This window comes from Nomascus leucogenys, chromosome 2 (genome assembly GCF_006542625.1).
Source record: "Nomascus leucogenys isolate Asia chromosome 2, Asia_NLE_v1, whole genome shotgun sequence".
In the NCBI taxonomy this organism is placed as follows: Eukaryota; Metazoa; Chordata; class Mammalia; order Primates; family Hylobatidae; genus Nomascus; species Nomascus leucogenys.
Window position 1 is genome coordinate 115,373,703 of NC_044382.1, and position 25,224 is coordinate 115,398,926.

Sequence of the window (25,224 nt, forward strand, 5' to 3'; positions counted from 1 at the left end):
GCCTTGAGGTAAGGAATGAGCTCAGACTATGTGTGGAAGGCCAGTGTGCTGGAAACAGAGAGAATGGGGAAGGACAGCATGAGATCAGATCAGAGAGGACACTGGCCTGTTTTCTGATGTGACCCATGGCCAGATCATGGAGAACACTGCAGATCCTAACAAGAGATGCGGATTTCATTCTCAGAGCAATAAGAAGGCACTAGAGGATTTTCTATCACTAGAGACACAACTTTTTCCAAAGATTCTAGGTGAAAGAAAAAAAAAAATGAAAATCCTAACCCAGGATATTTAGCATTTTCCTTAATTTGCTCATTAATTAATTTTAATTTTCTCATGTTTACATCTTCTAAAATAAGCTTAAAAGTGGGTGGGTTGTTATCATTGTACCCACACATTTCCTGAATATGCTCATTAGCAGAAATGCTCCACCATGGAACTTTAGAGCAATTGCTATAAATTCTATGAAGGAATATAAACAGAACCAGTTCCGAAAGTGGAGGAGGGAAGAAATGAGGAAGGATAAACTGCATCACGTTCAACACTGAAACTGTTCTTAAAGAAGCATGGGGATCCGAAGGTCACCTGGTTTCATGTGGGGAGGTGGGAGGGGGGTCCCTTTTATCTGTTTTGACTGCTGTCATTGTCCTGAGGACTTCGGGTGTTGGTCTTCAACTAATGTGCTGAAATGACATTTCACTAGCTCTTTGTCAGGGTGATATTCAAAAAACTCCAGAACCAGAAGCATACAGCCACCGGCCAATCAGAACAGACGCTATCTATGGTCCAGGAGCAAAGACTTGAGTCTCTGCCAGGAATTACCCCTTGAGTTGCTGACCTTAGAGAGGGTTAGAAGTCAAGGAAGGAGCCACGATGGCCAGGGGCTGTTGGTGGGGAAGCCTGTTCAGGACTCTGGCTATTTATCAACCGGTACAGAAGTAACTCTGTAATTTAACAACACTTACAGCCATACTGATATTCCTGTCTGCATTGTCCTTTCTCCCAAGCTTTCTGTAATTTAGCCAAGAGCATTCTGAACTGGGTGAGTCCAGCAGAAACAGGGAGGAGCTGGTTTCATATAAAGTTATGTCAGTTCTCCCCTTCTAATACTTGGGCTGTTTACACAAGAACAATAAACTGTATTGGCTAGAAAATTCCCCTCACTGTGAGAGAACAGACTGATTCCCATAATACAATTTTGTTGGAGTAGCCGGCTGCGCCAAACCAGCTCTGTTAGGAAAACACCACCCACCTCAGTCTGGTCTGGTCTGGTCAGCCCTGAACCAGACTGTTGTCCTCATGCAGACACCAGGTTATAGTACAATAGAGGGTAGTTTGCCAGTGAATGTTAGTTTGTTGGCCAATAATTTAGTAATAAAGGCATTGTATTAGGCATACTCATGATTATTATTCTTGAACGTTGAGCAGCATAGCATCCACCTTACATAGCACATAAAAAAAACATTCTCTCAAGGAGTTTTTATAAATATTCACACCCCCATTGAAAATAATCGGTAACAAAATTTTTGGTAAAAGTCAAAGACATCTCTTGATTTGTGAAATCCTTAAACCTTACAACTTTACAACTGGCCTTAAGTGGTTATCTTATAACTCATATAAACAAACATATAAAAATACAGGGAAACATTTAGATCCATTGGAACTGAAAGTAAATTGTTGTATTATTAACTCATTCTGATGGTGTATTTGAACATGTTTGCTGGAAGTGCTCCATACATCAATGCAATATTTAGCTCTGTGGTTTCTTCAAATAGTTTTTTTTTTTGCTCCCAAATATTGCTGTGTTTGTTTTTCCTTGCAAAGGAAGAACTGGGAAAAGCCATTTACATTAGCCTAATTTTAAGAATTTTTAAGACGGTTTATCTGCTATCTAATACTTTTACATTAAGGATATTTTTATCTCTATGGAAGAAGAATATAGTAAAACCCAATTTGTTTTTCAATAGTGTAGAAAATTTGGCACCATATACGCTTCCTTTGCATTCATTATATTTTATGTAAATGTAAGTGTAGTTACTTTTAAAATTATAATTTAAAAACTCTATAGTCACTAAAGTCAGTTTCCATAAGGATTGCAGCCATAAAAATATATGTCTACAGTTTTTGTTTTTATTTAAATCATAATTATTCCTTTTTCAACAGTCAAGCCCAGTTTTTAGTTCAATTTAAATATCTGCCTCTTATTACTTTAACACTGTAGCACAACTGTTAAAATAAAAACATGGTAAAAGATCAAAGCCAATTTTAATGTCTAAATGACTTGAAAAATCATTTTAAACATTTCAATATATTATATTTAAATGAAAATTACAATTAGCAAACCAGTTGCTTTTTAGACAAGAAGCATTCATAGAAGCTCATCTAAATTAGCCTTTCAATTTTGTGACTAGCTTGAATTGAAATTTTGAAACGAAAAAGAATAAAGCTGGCTATATCATAATCGTTGCCTCATCCAAGCAAACATAAAGCCATCTATCTCAAACTTAAAAAGCTGAAAATTAGGAAAGAATATAGTTGTCTTAAGTCAAGGCATATCATCTCCTAGCACCTGCCAAGAATAAAATCTATCCTTCCATTCCATACAACTTCCTTGTAATTAGGTCAACATAGAATCACGGCAAAGGTATTTTAGGCAATTGTACAAGATGCTTTAACTTTGCATGGGTTTTTGGTATTTGTCTTGCCAACATCCAGCCTTCCCTCTTCAAGCAACCATCCTCAAATTTCATTTGGACTTGTACCCCTCCCTCAGTCTCTAAACCACTTTAAGCCTATCAGCGCATTATCCTTCCCTGGCCACAAGTATTGGTTCCAGGGTGGGATGTGAGCAAAAGTGCTAAATAAGTGAATTTTAGATCTGGTGTAGAGGGTACTTGAAAGAGTTTACTATTTCTTACTGCCTTTATTCTCAGCAGCTTGAGACCCTGGAGTTAGCACAGTCCCTTGCCACCACCAGGACTGAAAAAGGAAGCAGCATTGAAGAGGCAGAGCTGGGAGACGGAGAGAAACTGCTGGCATGATTTGAGCTCAGGTCAGTCATTTGTCTCTTCTTAAGCTGGTTTCAGTTGGTTCTGTCCCACTTGCAATAGCAAGTGTCCTACTGATGCAGACTGTTTAAATCACTCTATATTTCTGGCTAATCAGAAACTAATAAGATTCATAAATTAAGTGTGAATCTTCAAAAAATTCTCCTTAAAACCGTAAAATTGTCTTTAAAGCTGAAGGCCTTGGGATCACAATCACCATGTGACCAGCTGGTTATTCCTTTTCCCATTGTACTCTCCAGTTAACCTAAGCCTCAATTTCCTAATTTGTAAAAATGCCAAGAGTAGTGCTTGAAGCCAATTAGTGGGTTTCAGCACAAAATGACTAGTTCTATCATAAACTAGGGGCTTTCCATCTCAGCCCACAATATTCCTGTAATTTTTAAAGCGATCATTTATTTATGCCTTAACCCCTTAATCCCTTACCACAGTGATTATATTAAACATTTTTGGGTTTTTCTCAGGCTCCTCTCATCACTATTATGCTCACCCTGATCCAACCACATATGAAGCTCTTCAGGTTCCTTCTTCCAAGCCCCTTACCTACAAATCTACAAACTTGTACATCTACCTGTATGTACTCTGTGTGTCTGTGTGTGTGTGTGTAACTATAGTTATGCTGCATATATAAATTCACATCCTGTATGTCTGGAACTAATTTCATCCTTTTCTAAATATTATGTATTTCAAGCATTCATTGGGGTGACCTAGACGGCAGACTTTATGGTATCATCATAACAACCTCAGTTTACATTTATTGAGTGTTTACTATGTGCCAGGCACTATCCCAACTGCTTCTGGTTTATTAACTTGTATAATTCTCTTAACAGCATAGGAAGTAAATACTATTATCCTTACTTTATAGGTAAGGAAACAGAGGCATGCCGAGGTCAAGGTGACATCTTAGTAGGTGATAGAGCTGCGATTTCAGCTGAGATTCAAGAATCAGTGTGACTCAGAACCCATGCCAATAACTGCTATGCTGTAGTGTCTCTTAAAGGCTCCAGGAGGATACTGTCGAGAAATAAATATTACATTTGTGTATATAACATCACGGTATACAAATGGCCTTCATAGTAAAATGCCCTATTAAATTAATGGTTAAGTTACTCTTATTCGTATTTTACAAATGCAGAAAAATTCAAAGATTAATGGGCTTATTTACCCAAGGTCATTAAACTAATGAATGGTGAATCCACATCTCCTTCCATGCAAAGGAAATTTAGATCAGAAAATTGCTTTCCCATGGGCTATTTCTATAGAGATAAATGTTTGAAACTTTGATAAAAATAGCTGGTCAAACTCAGTCTCTGTAACTTCATAACACTAAATGGCAGCCTCTGGGCTATCTTGGGGACATCAGCATTAATGATCAATTAATATTAAAATTTATTTTATTTTCACTCCTTAAATTGATACCATTGCCTCTATGGAAATTGTTTCCTTCTTCTTTAAATGTACTTTGACTTTCAGTATTATTGCTCCTGAGTCTGACTCTACAATCAGACAGGTGAGAATAAGAGAAGGTTACAGTGCAAAGAAAAGGTCAAGATGGAAAGTCCATCCCACAATTCCTCAATTAGCCTCTACATTTCCTTTTCAAATGACAAGTAATGGAGAAATAAAGCTAGTCTTGACTGTTTTTATCTGGGAAAACAAAAGTCTGGCTTTACGTGACTCTTGATTCTATAAAGACTGATATCCTCTCCCAAAATAAACAAATAAAACAAAATACCTCCCTGTTATGGGTTTAACAATATCTCTCCAAGAGATGTAGGGAAGTCTTAATCCCCAGTATCTCAGAATGTAACTGTATCTGGAAAACAGAGCAGTTGTAGATGCAATTAGTTAGATTAAGTTGAGGTCAGACTGGAGTAGCATGGGCCCTTAATCTAATCTAATTCCTGTCCTTATAAAGAGGAGGAGACACACAAAGAAGGAATATGACCATGTGAAGGCTGAGGCAGAGACTGGATTATCCTGCCACAAACCCAGGAACACCTGGGGCTTACAAGAAGCTAGAAGAGGCAAGGAAGGCTCTACCCCTAAAAGTTTCAAAATGAGCATGGGGCTGGGTGTAGTGACTCACACCTCACATCTGTAATCCTAGCACTTTGGGAGGCCAAAACGGGAGCATTGCTTGAGCCCAGGAATTTGAGAGCAGCCTGAGCAACATAGTGAGACCCCATCTCTACAAAAAATTTAAAAAAAAAAAAAATTAACCAGGTGTGGTGGTATGTGTCTATGGTCTTAGCTAATCAGGAGGCTGAGGTGGGAGGATCCCTTAAGCCCAAGTGAAGGCTACAGTGAGCTGTGATGGCACCACTGCACTCCAGCCTGAGTGACAGAGTGAGACCCTGTAAGAAAGAAAGAGAGAAAAGAAAAGGAAAGCAGAAAGAGAAGGAAGGAAGGAAGGAAGGAAGGAAGGAAGGAAGGAAGGAAGGAAGGAAGGAAGGAAGGAAAAGAAAGAAAGAAAGAAAGAAAGAAAGAAAGAAAGAAAGAAAGAAAGAAAGAAAGAAAGAAAGAAAGAAAAGAAAGAAAGAAAGGCAGGCAGGATGGAAGGAAGGAAGGAAGGGAAAAGAAAAGAAAAGAAAAAAGAAAAGAAAGGAAAAGAAGGAGGGGAGAAGGGAAGGGAGGGGAGGAAGGGAGGAAGGAGGATGGCTCTGCCATTACCTTGATTTCGAACTTGCAGCCTCCAGAACTGTGAAAGAATAAATTTCTACTGTTTAAAGCCATCCACCTTGAAGTACTTTGTTATGGCAGCTCTAAGAAACTAACACATTCCTCTTTTCTTCTCCTTGCTTCTCTCATTTCCACATTCAAAATTTTTCAGTATACAGTATATAAATATATAAAATAAATATAAATGTTTACATAATATATAAATTTCATGTTTTATAAAAACATATAATAAGATTTCAATGAGAAGCTTTGAAATCAGGCACAGAGAAAACAATAAAGATAGGGAGACATGGTTATTTATAACTTGACTTTTGACAGAATTAATAGACGCATAAATCTTTATTTAAATTCACACAACTGTCTCTATATTTTGTATAATTGATGGACCTCCCCAAATGGAAGCCAATGACAGTATCCAAGACAAAGGACTTGATAAATTCCTAAAGGACTCCACATCTGTCCCCAAACTATTCTCAGTTTTTGTTGTTGTTGTTGTTTTTGTTGTTGTTGTTGTTGTTGTTGTTGTTGTTGAGACAGAGTTTTGCCCTGTCACCCAGGCTGAAGCGCAATGGCACGATCTCAGCTCACTGCAACCTCTGCCTCCCAGGTTCAAGTGATTCTCCTGCCTCAGCCTCCCAAGTTGCTGCCACCACACCCGGCTAATTTTTGTATTTTTAGTAGAGATGGGGTTTTGCCATGTTGGCCAGGCTGGTTTCAAACTCCTGACCTCAGGTGATCCACCTGCCTCAGCCTTCCAAAGGGCTGGGATTACAGGCGTGAGCCCGCCCTCTCAGCCTCCCAGTCTATTCTTACTCTGTTCTTATCCTGTCAAATTGAAAGTCAAAAGTCCTTCAGAATTGCCAACTTTTACAAATGGGTGCTCCTTATATTCTGAATTTCAACTTCTTGACTTCTTAGACATGCTTTATAAACTCTAAGCTGCAAGTTGATTTCCAGCACTATTATTCGGTTTTCAACTTGCAATATCTTAACCCAGCCTCCCTGTTGATCACCCATCCCCCTTCAAGCAGTAGAACACATATCAAACCAACCCACAACTACAACATATGGTACAGCTATTCAAGAAACAAGCTGTATTCCCTCTTGCTATAGCAAACAGAATGCCAAATATCCTTCTTTACAGTGGCCAAACTGTTGAATATTCTCTGACAATAAAACAAATAAAGGTCTTAAGCGTTGGACTCATCAGTTCATAAATTCAGAGAGGTCACTTGATCTCATTTCCATCAAAATTGGTAACATCTGGTAGTCTTATGCTAACATTTAAATGGACATTTTAAAATAATACTATTCAACAGATTTAGGTATGGTATGTGTATTTTGCAGCTAATGCTTACTGGCAGGGCTATCAAAACGCATTTTTACTTTCCACAGGTAGCATAAACATTTCTCTGGCTAATTCAAAACCAGCATGCTCTATGGTTGCAATAGCTAGGCAAAAGGAAGATATGGAGAACAGACTGGTCCTGTCTCCAAGCATTGTAGCTGCTTGTGACTGTGCTAAAAGGTAATACTTTCTGGATGATGAGAATACAAGTTGAGCTTTCATAATAGAGCAATTGTGCCTCATTCCCATCTACTGATTTCTAGTTCAGAATAGTATCCCGAAGTTGACAATAATCCGGGCCTGCTTAAAGCATCTCGATTTTGAGAGAGACGGTCCAGGGATATTGAAAGCACTTCCTTCTTCTGGATTCTCCCAGTTCTATCCCTGTATTAAGCCATATCTTCAACAAGTGGAATACTTACACTTTATTATCCAAGCACCCCAGGGCTGCCTTCACTGAGTTATGGTTTAATATCATATCCTCAACCTTCAAAGAGGACTGATTCAAAAAGGGTCCATTTGAACAATCTTTCTTTAAGACAAAGCTGGCATCGAAGACACTGTCTATTATTAAAAGTCTTTGTTCAAGAATCCACATAAAAAAATTTCTCTTTGAATTTACATCCTGAAATAAGTTTTTCTCCACTAACATATATAATTGCTTTCAGGTTAGACAATGAAGATTGTGTAACCAACGTATTTCCCGTTTGCTGTAGATGCCAAAAATGTCAAGTCAATCCAGTTCAGTGGCCAACTAAATAATTTGCTTATCTACCATACCCAGTGACATAATATCTTTGTTCCTTTTGATATGTGTTTTATACAGCTGTTTATGTTTGCCTTATCACATATTATGATTCCATTTCGCTCATATTATGGGTCCATTTTAGGGACTTCAAACATTTTGGATGTGGAATAGTAATTACTCCTAAAAACTAAAATGCTTCTATATATAATTTTATTTTTTTCCTTAAGGAATTCAAAAAAACCCTTCAAGGGACACAAGTAATCGTCTTCCTTTGAAGTACAATGACAATGGAAGAACAAAAATTATAACACTACCGTGTTATACCAGCAAAGTAACAATGATCAGACCTAGTATTCCACCTTTTTTAAAACATTTACTTTTTTGGTTTTGTTGATTCCCAGAAGTATACAAAATTCAAAGTAAAAACTGAAGATAAATCCCTGCTTTTGTTCTCTTCTACAGAGTATTAATAGCTTTTAGAATTGAAATTGTTTTATTAATTTGATTAGGCTGAAGGAAAAAATACAAGACTCTTATGAATAATTCAGGTTTCTGTCAGATCCTAGAAAGCCTTATGGAAAGTACTGTTATACCTCAAAATGCCCTCACAGTAGACCAGACATTTAATTTCCAATAACATTGATTTATAGTTTTATAAAGAAAAATAATAAATATAATGAATTACCCCCATATTTCCTGATCTCAGTCACTATAAAATAACTGCTGTAGTTTTACATTTCCAGTGTGAAATATTAAATGCATAAATCAAAACAAAATTATTTTTCATCTAGAGAGAGAGAGAGAGAGAGACAGGTTCCTGAGACTGACAAATTCATTTTATTTTAAAATTAATGTTTTAAGAAAAAAAAAATTCATTGAATCTCTATCAGCTTTAAAAAGAAAAATAAAAGGGCTCACATTTTAGAATTTTGCCTGTAATATCTACTAAACAGTTTCTGTGTGTAAAATTATTAAATAGGTCCCTACAACTCCAAACTTATTGGGAGCCAAATTATAATTCCTGACATGAATCATTTTCCTTTCCCACTTCCCTTCGCATGGCATTTCCTTTTTCCATAATTGTTTTACCTTAAGTTGCCACTCAGAGATAAGCTTCGCCCACAGTATATTTCTCTAATGCCACCAGACTGGCATTTTTGTAATTCAAATATTCTCTTACAGCTACAACTAAGTAATCATGTAATGAGAACATTATCAAATAAGAACAATTCAAGAGAGATACAGATTTTCAAATAGGCAGAAACAGATGCATTTACCTTTATATTTTCTCAACTTCATCTCCTAAATTTCATTGAGAACAAGAAACAGTATTTTTGCATCCTTGATTAAAAAGAGTAAATCTAATTATAAGAATTCATTTTCACATTTAAATACCTCTCAGCTTTTGTGAGTGTTCAACATTCAACCACAAGAATCTTTCCGAAGGAGTGATGAAGGCTGAATACTAAAAAGTGTCAAACCCTTGAACAAATGGGTAACTCTGAGTTAATAGACCAAGAAAAAAAATTAAATCACCTAACAACCATGATATTGGAAACCTGGAAACCATCCTGAGTTCAATATTGTCTCTGAGACTCAGTTACATGCTAAAAACAGATGAAGTTAAAGTAGCTTTTTTTTAAGGGCTTACATGACTCCTAAAATTATCATATACATTTTTGTCAATTACAAATACATTAATTCATAAATTATTATGAATCATTAACTATAAAATGAAAGAAGCTTATAGGCAAATCTTTTAATAAAAAAATTCTGTTTGTCACGTGGCTAAATACAAACTAACTTCTATTAGAAAAGATTTAATGTGAATAAGACAAGGAATCAATACCTTGATTTTAATATTTACAATAACTCAGTATAGTTTTAAGGTGGTGTATTTTCTGGAGGAGTTTCAGAAAGAAGAGGAAGAATCTCTGGAGCCCTGAAATAACCGTCTGGTGAAGATCTGCACAGGCCTTTCTAAAAATAACAATGGTCTGTAGACTTCATAAACATTTTTAGAAATTAAATAGCTGCTAACTTGTTCCATATGGAAGCAAATTCACAGAGTCCAACATGTTGTTCATTGAGATCATCATAACACATATACCAAAGAAAGAGGCAAAGTCATCCACAAAGTCATTCACGAGCAGCCAGAGGAAACAGATGATCCTGAAACCTCCTAAAAAAATAAAACACGAAAAGCAAAGAGCTCTGAAAACCACATGATACTCTCGCTCTAAGATTCCCTGGGGCTCCTTAGGTCAAGCAACACTTGAAGATCCCCAAATAGTAATAATTACTTATTAAATAAGGGCAATAACAAAATTGCTAAAAATTTTGGACAGTTGTTATAAAGGCCAAATTATAAATAAATTTAACTTTTTTATTGCGTCCAAAATGACAGTATTTCATAAATCTACTTCCATAATACACTTATAACATGAAGAAGCATAGAGATTTTTAAATTTTAGAAATGCTGACTTATTGATTGTATGCTTACATAGTTATTCAAAATGGCCCAGGTGTCCTTTTACTCAGAATTCTAAGTAGTCCCAAGTAATCTTCCCAACCTGTTTTTTTCCTTATTTTGTTTTTGTTTTTATATTCTCCTCATATAATAAAAGAGAATGAGAAGGCAGACGACTCACAGCACACTCTCCCATCTGTTAGTCTGTTTACAAACGTTTCAGTGTCAGCTCATTCACTCCGCGGGTTTATGCAGCCCGACTTTATGTTAGTAAATTGGGGAAATTGGTTTCCTCTGGTAAAAAAACACTTCTACTTCAAAGTATTTTCCCTATATTCATACTTCTGATTTTCCCTTTTTGATCTTTACATCTGCTGTTGAATAGATTCAAAAGCCCCGAGATTCATACCTCCCCTCTGACAATCCCAAACACATGGTTACTATTTGACATCCAGAACTTCATTTTTATTTTTTAATACTTATAATTTTGAATGAAACTGTCACAAGAAATGAACTTTAAAGAAAAGATAATATCAAATACATCTCTAAGACTAAATGTATTCAGGGTTTTATAATTCAAATCAAATTGATTTTTCTAAATAAAAGGGGTGGGGGTTAAACTTTTGGGGGCTGTTGCCATAGAGAAAAGTAAGAGGAAAATCTATAGGAAAGAAGCTGAGCAAGTCTGGTGCAGCTGCTTGCATTCACACTGGTGAAACACAGCAGGGCTGTGGTATTATTACCTGTCTAATCACTATTGCATGTTTGTTCTTGCATACCAGCAAAAGGATAGGAAATTTGAGAAGGGATAAGACATGTAAACCTTTGTTACAAAGATTTAAATTTCTCTGAATTAAAATCTGCTGTGAGTTAATAGTTGGATGTTTCTCTCAGCAACTAAGAGTTTTACAATAACCTATTTTCGTCTGATAGTATGGCTATCAAATGATTGGTCTTTGGTTGGGGAGTGCCGAATTGCGACGGTTTCTCAATGTTTATTTCTAAATTTCAGGACCGTTTTATAAATAGTTGTTGAAATAGATGGCCATTTATAGTCTGTCATTTGAAGAAAATATTCTCTGTCTTAAAATTTTATTTGCCCATCAGCTGTTGGTGCTTGAAATTTAATCATTGAAGATTACATTTACATAAGAGCCTAGTAAAAGTGGTTACACGGAGGAGGTAAAGGAGGTGATACAGAATGTAAACAAATTCTCCTCAGTGTGTATTATTTTTATTTGAACCATGTGACTGTATTACCCTGTATTGCTTATTAAAAATAAAAATTTTGAGGCTAAAAAAAGATTTTATTGAAATTTTAGAGGTCTTCTGGAAGTTCCCATTGAAATGCAAATGAAATATAAATGCTTCTGGAAAAAGAAGCATATTTTTGCAAGAATTAGCTGTTAGCCAGCTGGGAATGAGAGCAACCCTTGACCCAGAATGATCTTTCCCTATTTGTGAATTCTGCCCTTTTTGCAGAGCTTGCCTAGCCAGCCTAATTCATCAAAGCAACCCTGGCTATCCTTAGAATTATGGATGTCACAAATAGCTCAACTTTGAATGTGAAACAAGAAAGGATCAGTAGCAGCAGAAAGGAAGGAGAAGAAGGGGTCACTGCAAGGAGAGCTGTACAGTAGGAGGCTGCCTGCTCTACTGCACCATGTAGGGCCAGCACCACCTGTGTCCTCCTCATGTATACAGATACCGTGGGTCCACCTACATGCACACACACACTCAAATAGCTTCTACAGTACTATAGAATCCAGTTGAGAACCAAGATTCACTTCTAGGCAGAAACGTATGTTCTCTTTTCAGCACTCTCTGGTTCCTTTCAGAAGCAATGCCATCCCCTTGCTAATGCTCACTGATGCCCATCATGATCTAGCTCCACCCATCAAAAGATGGTCTAAGAAGACCATTGATATAATAGAAGAATGAATATATTAATACATACGTTTCCATGCATCTTCATGAGTTATGCTAGCTCCTATAACAAACAATTCCAAAATCTCAGCAGCTTAAAAAATTAAAGGTTTATTTGCTGCTCACACCACAGTCCAAAAAGGTTGGGGATCCTCCCTTGGCAGGCCTCCTCCAAGTAGTGGCTTAGGAATAACAGTTTCTTCCATCTTTGTTATGCCACCCTATTCCACAGATGGCATCCATTTTCACGAAGGTAAGGGAAGAGAAGACATGGATGATAATACAGGAGATTCTATGGCCAGGGTTAGGAGTTACAGACATCATCTGTGCCCACATTCAATGGCCCCTTAATAACTGCAAGGAAGGTTTCAAATGTATTTTTCTTTTGAGCACAGGAGAATGAAACAGGATGAATGACCATACAACCAGTCTTTTATACAATTCCACCTTCTGGTCATCAATTATTCATTTTAATGTTCCCGCCACAGTCTCTTCTGGTCACTGCATCAAGTTCAAAATGTATTTCTGGGAAAAGCACAGTCATATCCCCCCACGCTGAATATGACTAACCTAGTTCCTCCCACACGTATACTGAAAAGACAAGCTTTCTGTCCCCACATGTATATTCCCTATACAATGGTGTAATAGAGGCAGAATAACTGCAATAAACACTCTCATTTGGAAAGAGGAAGAATATGGGTCACACAATAGGCAATGGTCTGTTTCAATTCTGAAGTTCTGCTAGATACATAGAGGCAATTCTTTACCTGGCTTTTATTCTACTTTCTGGGAGAAGCTCCCTGTCACTTGTTCTCCATGGCCCCTGGCTGTACTTCTGTATGGCCTTTTTGCCCATTATCCTCATGAGTCACATCTGATGGAGATGTTTTAGAGCATGGCCTCCTTGGAGGCTACAGAGCATTTGAAGCCCTACTTGCTGTTATGGAAAGTAGTGATCTGTCTTGGTATGTGTTCCCTAAAAATCAGACTCTTGTAGAAAGACTCAGGTGCAAGAACTTTATCTGGGAAGTGATCTCAAGAAGCACTGTGAACAGTGGAGAAGTAATACATGTGAAGAAGGAAAGCCAGTAAGGGGAGCCTTCATGAATAGGTTATCACTTAGACAAACTGTTGCTCAAAACCTCTGGAGATACTCCAAGAGACTATATGAAAAATTATTTCCCTGAGAGATGCAGAAGCTAAGGTATTAATATATCCCAAATCTCCTGTCCCTTGCTGGTATAAAGTTACTCCTGGGACGCTAACTCCAAGTAGTCCTGCAGCCAGCAAAGTCTACCAGAGCCGAGACATAGACAGGTGTCTGTTGTATCCTAGAATAAGCAGCAGGATATAAATTGTGCAGTGACAACATCTGCTACAGGGCCCAAGATTTACTTAAGACAAAAAGTCAAAGACTGCTTTAGTCTGGATTTACTGTTTCTTTGGCAATACAATTCCCTCAATGACTTCATAGACTTCCAATATATTTGCTATGAGCTGGCAAATGCTTCCAGCTTTCTTTCTGAGATATATTTCTCAAATCAGCTTTATTACTTTGCTTTCTCACCCCATACCTCTCTGGCAATTTAACACAGAGAATGGGATAATCTTCCATGTCAATAAACAATCAGCATAAATTAGGTAATGGTCAGCTAAGGAAAGATGACACTTAATCTAATCTTTTCCCTAAGCTACTGTACTTTACTCAACTAACAATTTTTTGAACCCAACTTTTCCTGTTTAGGATTATAAAACAAAGCTGTTTCATAATGAACACTTCTGTACTCCATCAATTCCCTTTCATTTATGCTTATAAATCAACCAATTCTTTCCTGAGCCCACGTCTTTTGGTAGTACCTTGAAAAATACAGCCTGTAATAGCAAGCCAACACTAATGCTCTGATTCATCTCTCTTCTTGGAGCTGCAGCCTGAGGAGGGACCAGTTCTGACTTCCAACTTATTGCACATGACAGTTTTACTCAATATTTTGCCACTGCATTACATGGATAGCCATCTTTGAAGACTCTAATATGGTCAGTCTTCTCACTACTTACCTTTCAACAGTTAAGTCAACACCACCCAATTTAGATTTTTAATAGCAGTACTCCCCTTCTGATATAAATGTCTGCATTATGACAGATAACCTTAGCTACTCAAACAACTGCAAAATCCCAAATGTTTAACACTAAAAAGGTATATTTGTCATTTATACATAGTCTATTGTGGATGGGCAGCTCTCCTTGGAGGCTCTACTTTCAGTGAGGACTCAAGGATTCAGATCCCTTCCCTTGTTTAATGGCGCCGTCTCTAATATAACTTTTTCAATCACTAAGGTAAAAAAACAGAGCTTGGAAGACCAAGCAGGAGATTTTAAGTCCAGGCCTGGAAGTGGTAAGCATCCTTCCACTGACATTTCCTTAGCCTCAGTCTAATGCAACAGAGGTTGCTAATGTAATTTGACACATACCCAGAAAGAAGAAAGAAGGGTTCATCCAGTTTGACTCCAGCATTATGGCTGTTGATTCTCATTTGTTACCACTCCCAAGGAGGACCAACTTTGAAACAAAGAAATTAATGTCTTACAATAAAATTCCATATTGAATGAGACTAGATATGGAGGGCAAGGGGTTCCTGATATTGTCTGAATCACACTACCCTCACCTAGCTTCTCATTCAATATTTAAGACTGTTCCTATATTAACTATATTCTCCCTGGGAAGTAAACAACCAAGAAGAGTGGAGCAGAGATGCTCACTCATTTTGGTGATCTGTCTTGAAGTGATGGCACATATTGCTTTGTTTCCCTAATCTCCTAACATGGAAACTTTGCCAATCCCCTTAGTGATAGACATGTACACAAGAATGTCTTTTTTTTTACTTTCCTATAGGCACCTTTGTTACAACTGATACTCAACTGTATGTAATATTGAAAACCTTGGAGAACAAAGTATCCGCCTCTGACATCACCTTTTACCAAATACCTTTCTCCTGAAAAAAAATGTTAGTCTTTATGTGTCAATATGCATGAGAAAGTATGTGGGCTAAGGAAAAATAGTAGAACATGCACCCCAGAGAATAAGAGTTAGCCCAGGACCCAACCAGGATTTTAAGAAACACATAATAGATGCATTTAACTTAAGTGAATTTAACTATTCATGTTCAAGATTCAGTTTAGAATATTACAAAATGCTGTAAAATTATATTTTGGATATGTACTATTTTAATATGCTCTTTAATGTTTTCTTACTTGGTGCTGTATATACAAAACCATCTATATTATACTTCGTGTGGAATAAAATATTATTTAAGCATAATTTTGACGATGCAATTTTTGCCAGTGCTGTCTTATGAATCGAATGCCCTAGGAAGATATTAATAAAACCTTGTAGTAATCTCATTTCTGCACGTGACCCGCCATGTGACTCAGCCTCCCCGCATTCTGAGCACATTTCCTCTTTGCTGGTTCATCTTCTGTCATGATCCTTGTGCCTCTTGGTAACAAGCATCACTTTTTGGATAATCTTTTTCTCTGATAGTCTGATTTTGACTTTCTGTAAAACAATATACTAGCAGACACTTGAACTCTGCCAAATGTTTTCTAAGACAGCCATTTCCTATGAAATAAGATCTCATTTAAGCAGAGATCTTGATTTGCACATCAGACATAGTTCCAGAATTCACAAGCAATCATGACAATCAGCTCAGGTGAGTACTGATAGAAGAGCAACCAGTCCTTTCCCACTGCTGTGTAGTTCTCCTCAGCCACTCAGCTCTTGTCCATTTTGGTCTCTACCACAATTTTTTATGTCCCCAATATATCTTAACACAAACTTCTTTTGCTAGAAGCAGCCTGTGTTCTCAGCAAGAATGCATTTGATCAAAGAGTTTCAGCTCCAGTTACAGCTTCACCAGGGAGTATGAAGGGCTTGTCCCTTTTGACTCAAGAAGAACTTACAATCATGATAACGACAGCCACCACTTATTGAGTGTTTACTGTGTGCCAGACACTATGCTGAGCCTCTTGTATATTAACTCACTTAATCATCACAACAATCCCATGAGGTAAGTATTATTATTATCTCTATTTTATGAATGCTGACATCAAAGAAGTTCGATAATTTGCCCAAGGACATGCTCCCAATAGTAGTGAAGATGGGATTTGAACCCAGACAGTCTGGCTCCAGAGCCTGTGTTCTTACACATTTCCTCCCTTATACAAGATTCTAGTTTTATCTGTCAATAAACAATGTCTTGTTTGTAGTAGCCATAGGATTGCCATAAGCAATGACAAAAATAGAAGGAAATTAGCATTTCACCTGAAAAAAAAAACCTTTCTTTCAAGATTGATACTTTCTGGATTTTTAGACCTGAATAAGTCCTAGGATGTTTTCACATTGATTAACTGAGGATGATCACTTAGTCCAACATTATTATTTCAAAAATTACTTACAGCTATTTACTCTGGCAGAAAATCAGTAGGAGTTGTCATTACTTAAATCTTGTTGCTGGAGCACTACACTCATGGAGCTATTTCCTGAGTGGGTGCTCAATGAGAGAAGATAGCTATTCAATCACCTGGACCACAAAAACAGAAGTGAAAAATGCAAAGTTGTGTAATACTAGGTCACAATAGATATGCAACTAACTTTGGACACCTATCCTTTGAATTGGGTTGTGTCTGGCCAGAAAAAAAAGAAAACAACTTAATTTTCTCATTCAAATCAGTCAAAAACTCAAAGTATAAATATACTGACAAGTGGTATATTTAGTAGCACATAAGTACGTCTATATATATTGTGTATATATATACACATATGTATATATGTATACATGTGTATATATATACACATATGTATATATGTATATATGTGTGTATATATATATACACATATGTATATATACATACTCAACAAAAATGTTTATTAACAAGACTTTGCAACCATTATTGGGATGTTTGATGAATTAAAGAAATCTAGCATAAATCGCAATAGGCAGCTTCATGTGTCATTGTTGCAAATATGGTTCCTTCATTCACACCATTTGTTGGTAGAGGCAAACACCTCACAAATCAGAAGTTTTATAAAACGAAGTGTCCAATTATGGAGAAAGTAAAGTAAAGACAACAAAGGACTGTAACCTGACTTTAAGCCCTTACTATTTAGGAGGCAATTATGAGGGTATACTGTATTTAGGCTTCTGGTCTCCTCTTCCTGAAACCTGCCCTTGGGACAGTACTAGAACTCCCACCAGCAGGGTTCAAAGACAGGGAACAGTAGGCGGTTGGCTGTGTAATAGAACCTGAAGGATATGACAGGTGCGTTTGCCCCAAGATATCTGCCCTACTTTTCACCCTTACTCTCCTCATCATGTAATTTCCACTTCTTGCCTTCTTTTTTCAAAGTCATGCCTGAAGATGGACTCTATTGAAATAAATGTGTTACTTGTAAGACATTACATTTTAACTCAGTAATCGTCACTTACACAGTGACCCACCATTTACTTAGCAGACCAGCTAACATGCTTCCTGGCATAGCTCAGGGTTCTGAGGGAATGCAACACTAGGCAGATCTATTTCACTAGGGAGAGGAGGGGAGAAAGAACAGAGGAAGTCATAGGAGTCATCCGGAATGTACAGTGCTGAGCATGCGCATTGCTGCGGAAAGAAGGCAGTCAGGATCTAGAAGACAGCTCCAAACACAGCCACTGGAAGTGACTCAGCTAATTCGGGAGGGGTGAGCAAGGATCCTGCTCCTCTCTGCCAGATCACAGAGAAAGAAAGAAGAAAACACGAACCAATATATAATATGAGATCCCAGCACTTTGGGAGGCCGAGGCAGGTGGAACACGAGGTCAGGAGATCGAGACCACGGTGAAACCCTGTCTCTACTAAAAAAAAATACAAAAAAAAAAAAAAAAAATTAGCCGGGCGTGGTGGCGGGCGCCTGTAGTCCCAGCTACTCGGAGAGGCTGAGGCAGGAGAATGGCGTGAACCTGGGAGGCGGAGCTTGCAGTGAGCCGAGATCGCCCTACTGCACTCCAGCCTGGGGGACAGAGCAAGACTCCGTCTCAAAAAAAAAAAAAGTTTTACTGGGAAAGAGAGCAGAATACAAAAACCAAAAATGGTCAAAATTCATTATCTTCAGATCATCTATTATTTTCATCTCCATGAATGTATTCATTTCCTAGGGCTGCCATAAAAAAATTACCACAATTTGAGTGCCTTAAAACAACAGAAATTTATTCTCACAGTCCTGAAGGACAGAAGTCCAAAATCAAGATGTCAGGAGAGTTATATTCTCTGAGGTTCTGGGGAACAATCTGTTCCATGCCTCTCTCTTATCTTTTATTGATGCGATCCTTGGCATTCCTCGGCTTGCAGACCAATTATGTACTCCAATCTCCGTATCCATTATCACATGACATTCTTCTTGAGTGTTCCTGTCTCTGTCTCTTCTCATGAAGACACTTGTCGTTAGAGTAGGGCCCACCCTAATCCAGTATGACAACATCTTAACTTGATTACATCTTTACAGATGGCATTTTTATATAAGGTCACATTCACAGGTACTGAAGGTTAGGACATCAACACATCTTTTTGGAAGACACAACTCAACCCACAATAATAGTCCCTTTCCTAAGAGAAACAAGACTCAAGCTTAGTGCTCATTCTTCCCAGGGCCTTCCCACAACTCAAACGGGATCATTCACTGAAGGAATGGTGACCACTCAACTGAAGGAGGCAGTCGAGGAAAACTCTATCACTGTGATTAGGAGACTGAACAGCTCCTAGAAATTAAGATCATATTCTTACTGTGTTCTTCCACTTGGAGCTTTACCAGCATCAGCGTTTCCATAAAGTTTTCAGAGTTTCGTCCTTGGCAATAATCCAATACATGAGCATAACACTAAGGAATTGGCAATAGGGCATAAAGGACTATTGTTACGATGAAGAGTGGCAGCTCAGGAATAAGGAGGAAAGAAAGGCGCTAATCTCAGGGGCAAAGTAAATTGCACACTAAATCAGTGATATCCATAATACTAAACAAAGAAAGGCTTAAAAGACAGGTTATTGACTTTTGTTTTTCTTTAAAAAAAGACAGGTTCTGAAAAGGATCACAACCTGGGATAGCAACTAGATATAATTAACATGTAAACTATAGTTTTGATTCTATAATTTTTTCTGTCTCCAGCCTTTACTATACACACACCCAAATTCCAAGGAAGGCAAGGAAACTAATTAACAGATCCATCACTGAATAAATGAAACTCAAGTTATCCATGGCATCCATTGAAAATGGGCCAGCATGTATACACCTACATATCCGTGCCAACCACAATCAGATGAAACGAATCAGAGTCTACCATCCCTAACATTTAGGATGTCAGCCATTAATAATGGAAGTTTCAGGATAATGCTCTTAAATGAAATTGGGACACTATTAAAATCAAGATTGGCTGTTAACAATGCAGTTTCATCACACGCAAATTAGAATACTTGAGAAACTTCAGAGGTCTTAGGAGTAAGAATAGTCTCTCAACTCTTCAAAATTGAATAGAAAATGACTTGGGGCTTTAATATCTGAAACAATATTAAATGATAATACTGCATAAATTTGGACTGGCCCCTCACTTTCAATAAAGCTGACCTTGAAACTTTTTATTTACAAACTCATCTAAGCTAAGACCACGGCAATTAAGTCTTGAACTGCTCTTTATGTTTGCATTGTCAAAAAGACAGGAAAAACGTACTGAATACCTACTACAGGCCACACAGTGTTCTGGAAGCTGGTGATTCAAAAGTAAATAAGGCAATATCCTTACTTCTTGGAGATTACAATGTAGCAGGGTGAGACAGATGAGTGTGCCTCCGTTCAGAAACAGGTGTCCTACTGGGTATAAAGAGATTTTTGGGTTTTGGCTTTTTTCCTACTACATAAGTATTTTAATATAACAGCACTTTTAGTAACTAGACTTTTTTCTGGACTTAAACATCCATTTTAAAATTATTTTTTATCATACTTTAAGTTCTGGGATACACGTGCAGAACGTGCAGGTTTGTTACATAGGTATACATGTGCCATGATGGTTTGCTGCACCTGTCAACCCGTCATCTACATTAGGTATTTCTCCTAATGCTATCTCTCCCCTAGCTCCCCACCCCCTGACAGGCCCCAGCGTGTGATGTTCCCCTCCCTGTGTCCATGTGTTCTCATTGTTCAACTCCCACTTATGAGTGAGAACATGCAGTGTTTGGTTTTCTGTTCCTGTGTTAGTTTGCTGAGAACGGTGGCAATGCTTTTATACTGTTGGTGGGAATGTAAATTAGTTCAACCATTGTGGAAGACAGTGTGGCGATTCCTCAAGGATCTAGAACCAGAATTACCATTTGACCGAGCAATCCCGTTAGTGGGTATATACCCAAAGAATTATAAATCATTCTACTATAAAGACACATGCACACATATGTTTACTGTGGCACTATTCACAATAGCAAAGACTTGGAAGCAACCCAAATGTCCATCATTGATAGACTGGATAAAGAAAATGTGGCACATATACACAATGGAATACTATGCAGCCATAAAAAAGGATGAGTTCATGTCCTTTTCAGGGACATGGATGAAGCTGGAAACATCCTTTTATAGATACCATAGAAATAAGTACAGAGAGGTTACAATGTATTTTATGAACTATACTGGAAGGCCTGAAAACTTCTCTGTTAAAAGGTAAAAAATTTTGAAATGTATTTTCCAAAATTTATTATTTACTTTATTTGATAATAAGAAAAAAATCAGCAGTGTGCAAAGTGAGGAGAGTCATAAGCTACAAGAAAAGCAGACCTGTGGACTAGTCCTTCCCAAGTTCCGCCACTTGGCTTTATTTTCATAATCTGTGACATTGGGGGTTAATTTTATCTATCATTTTTAATGCATTATTCAGATATTACTGAATTATTCTGAGTAGCTTTGTATCTTCCAAAAGTTTAGTTGAAATTTTAATTTTTCAAATAATTTTAGAACTATTTTTAAAATATAGTAAAGCAAAAGGCACAGTCAAATGATATAGTCCATTGGAAACTACTAACAGAAAATTTATGCATGTAGGTTAACATATATTTGCACAGGCCTCTTAATGATCTCTGGGCACATATTTGAGCTTCTCAAAATTGGACTATTGATAAGGAAGGTTGTAGCTCTGACCTGTCCTTTCAATAAATTTTTTCCTGCCTATATGCACTTTGTGAAGAATGATTTGAAGAAGTTCAATTACTTCAACTATGCAGTTTGAGCAACTACTTTAACACAAACCTGCTGGGCTCTATTAGTGGCAGCTTAGACTCAATCAGATCCATTTGGTGTAGATTCTATTCAGAATCAGGATAACAGTCAGCTGTGCAGTAACAAGTAAGCCTAGCACATATCTTATAATACCATAATGTAAATAGTTTTAACATTTTCTCTAACTTTTGTAAGTTTATTGGCTTCCTTTTATGGCCATGATGAAGAATGCAGATATGTTAGATATTGACAAGAATTCCAGTTTATAAAGAAAATTAACCATTGTTCCACTTTCAAGTTCTAGGTCAGTTTCTCTGAAGAAAATCCTGAGGTTTCAAGATGAACTGTTCAAATCGTTTACCATTTGCACCTATTTATTGGTGTGAATTAGAATTTTTTTCAATATCATGCAAGCAATGCAAAACACAAAAATAAAATTGAAGATTGAGACTGCATTTATATCATCTATAAACCAGAGTTCACATTTTTGTACTCATTCAGTGTCATTTTTCTCATTAATTCAGCTTTATAGAAAGTAAATGTTACAAATATGAACTTCTAAAATGTCACAAATATGAACTTCTAAAACAGTTACACTGTTCTCATCTCTTTTATAGAGTTTTTACACGATATTGATTTAGAAAGAAGTTGGTCCTTTTATGAAAATGTTTCACAATTCTTCTTGTCAGGGGTTGTTTCTTTTCGAGAGACAGAAACCTACTCAAGCTAGATCAAAGTAAATTTTCATAATTTTCAGACTAATATTATTGGAAAACAAAAGCAATTCAATTCACTTGCTCAAAATGTCCTTAGCATGACCTTCAAAGTCCCTGTGTTATATCTCCACTACATCTCTCTTGGACCTGAAGTTCCACTAACCTCCTCCTGGCTACTTGTGCACTAGCCCCAGTGATCTTCTTGCTGTCCCATGGCACCACCCTTGTTTGAGTCTTGGAATTTCCTGTTATCTCTACTTGGAACTCTCCTTCTCCAGCTATTACAGTAGCCCATCTCCTCACTGCCTTCAATTGCCAAGTATCAACTTAGAGACACACCTTGGCCAGCCAATAAGAACACCATCACTTTCACATACATTTCTTGGTCACTCTCTAACTTTTTAGACTTCTGTAGTTTTCTTCAAAGTACTTCTAATATTGTCTCTCTCTTTCTCTCCATATATTACTTTATTTTTCCTTACTTTTTCCTTTTCCTTTCTTCTTTATTTCCTTTTCCTCTTCTAAATTATAAGCTCCATGACAAAGGCAGGAAGTTTACCTTAAAGTTCTGCAGTATCTGCAGAACCTAGAATAGTGTTGACACAGAGTAGTAGCTCAGTGATTATTTGTTGAACGAACAAATAAGTGAATGGAGAGCCAGGACACTCAGCCAAGTTACAGAAAGAGTGAAAACAGAAATTCAGAAACTTAGATGACTTCTTTCATCTATTAGAAGGTCTAAGTCTCTCTCCCACTCCCTCTCCTCACTTCTCACCTCTCTTTCTCTCTCTGTATCTCTGTCTCTGTCTCTGTCTCTCTCTCTCTCTCTCTCTCTCTCTCTCTCTCTCGGCTTGTCAATTGAAATTTCCTGTTTCCTTCTCCAGGTTTGCCTTTTCTGTTTAATAGCCAATATGCACACAGCTGAAAATTACCACTAGACTCACCACGACCTGCAGTTCAAATGATCATGTTTCTCTCGCTATAATTCTGTCTTCTAGTTCAAATTCTCAAATGAGATAAAGCATTTGGCTCAGCTCAACCTCTAGATTGACTGAATCTTTGTCAGGTCACCAAATGAGGTTGCAGGGACTCAATATCACATGCAACCAACATAGCCTTCTAGGCCCACCACTTCAGCAGGTGCTGTCAAAGATATTGACAACAACTCAAAAGGAGTAGAGGCTTCTGCCAGACCCAAATAGTGTCTCCTTCGAAAACCAAAACAAAACAAAACACTGAGTAAGGTAAAAAATGATTTCAGATAGTCCCATCTCACTTTAGTATCTTAATATCATGGTAGAGAAGTTAAATATACTTTAACAAGTTTCACATTGTTTCCTTTTTACTTTTTATTTTTAGGATTCTTTGAATTTCAAGTCACTGAAACCCCAATCCAAATTTTTTTTAAGAAAAAATCTAGTGACTCAAAAAAGACAGAGATATTTAAGATTCATGCAAGGATTGATCCAGAGCTTGAATAATTTTTACCCAAGAGTTTCTGGTTTTGTTTTTGTCCTTACCGTTTCTGAACTTCACGTCCTCAGTGTTTTCATGGTTTCAGACTGGCTGCCAGAATCCAAGTAGTCCTCAAAAGTGCTAGTGGATTGACTCGGCTCACACTGAATTAACTACAAGTGTTAAAGGAACGCGATATGTTGATTGGTGTAGGCTTTGGTCACGTGTTCTACCCCTAGCATTAGGAATACAATCAACTGTATGAGGTCCACATGAGCTTAGACTGGGGAGAGGCGATTCCACCACCAGAAAACCTGGATGCTAAACACCACAACCAATTCCTACCATCCTTGATGTGGTACTCAATTTAGTGAGACTGGAAATAATTTCATACTAGGTGAAAGCTTCTAATCTATAATTTTAATTTAATTTCAATTTTTGCTCTGCTATCTTTACATAAATACTGACTATTAAAACCAAACCATTTTTTCAATAATCTGTAGATAAAACATCATTACACTTCATATTTATGCTGTATTCTTTACTTTTGGTTGAACAACCAATTCTACCAATCTACCCTCAGTAAAGTGCCCACAAGACCCTATTCTCTAGACACGTACATCAGGAGGGGAAGTGAACATTTAATCAATTAATATTCGCTGGCTAATGCTTTGACATTTACAAAGTCTGGGACACATCTGCATGAAACTCTAAAATAAAATTGGGAAAGTGATTAAGAATAAGATAATGAAAAGAAGCCAACTGGATTTAAGAAATAGGTGCATTTCTTAGCCATTATGAGATTTGAAATGATGCTCATTGTCTCCTCAGTTTGTGAAAACTTTTTATCAGGTCATTCTACCCACCATTAACAAAACAGAGAGCTGCACTTCATAGATTCAAGATTGAGTGACTGGTGAAATAGTTCAGCATTCAATAGATTGTCTAGGCATTTTGTGCAACTATACCTTAACAAATAGAAAATTCAAACCCCAACTTATTTTGTTATGATGATTTTTAAAATTAAATTACTCTTTGCCAAGAGCAGTCAGCAATTGTTATGTAGAAGAGAAATATGCCATAAAAGTTGAAAACTTGGGCTCTGGTGTCAGACTGCCTGGGTTCAAGTATTAAATCTGTACTTATTATTATCCCTTAATTTCTTTATCAGAAAAAAAATCAAAATAGTACTATTAGCTAATAAGAGTTTTCATAAGGATTAATGAGTCAATCCATAGGAAGCTCTTAGAAGTTTCTGGAAAGCAGAGTACAAGGAGTGTTAGTTACAATTACTATTCTCCAGTTTTTCCCTCTCTCTTTTCTTCTCTCTCCCTTCACACTTTTATTTCTTCATTACATTAAAAAATGCTATTAAATTGTTCTATAATGCAGATCACAAACTGGCCCAGTCATGATTGAGATATAGTCACCAAAGAAATGCCTTTGACAGAGATGGAGTAGCTGACAAGTTGCTAAACACAATGTTAAACTGTTTGTTATTGTTGAGGAGTGGGAAGCTTCTCTTTTAAAAGACTCCC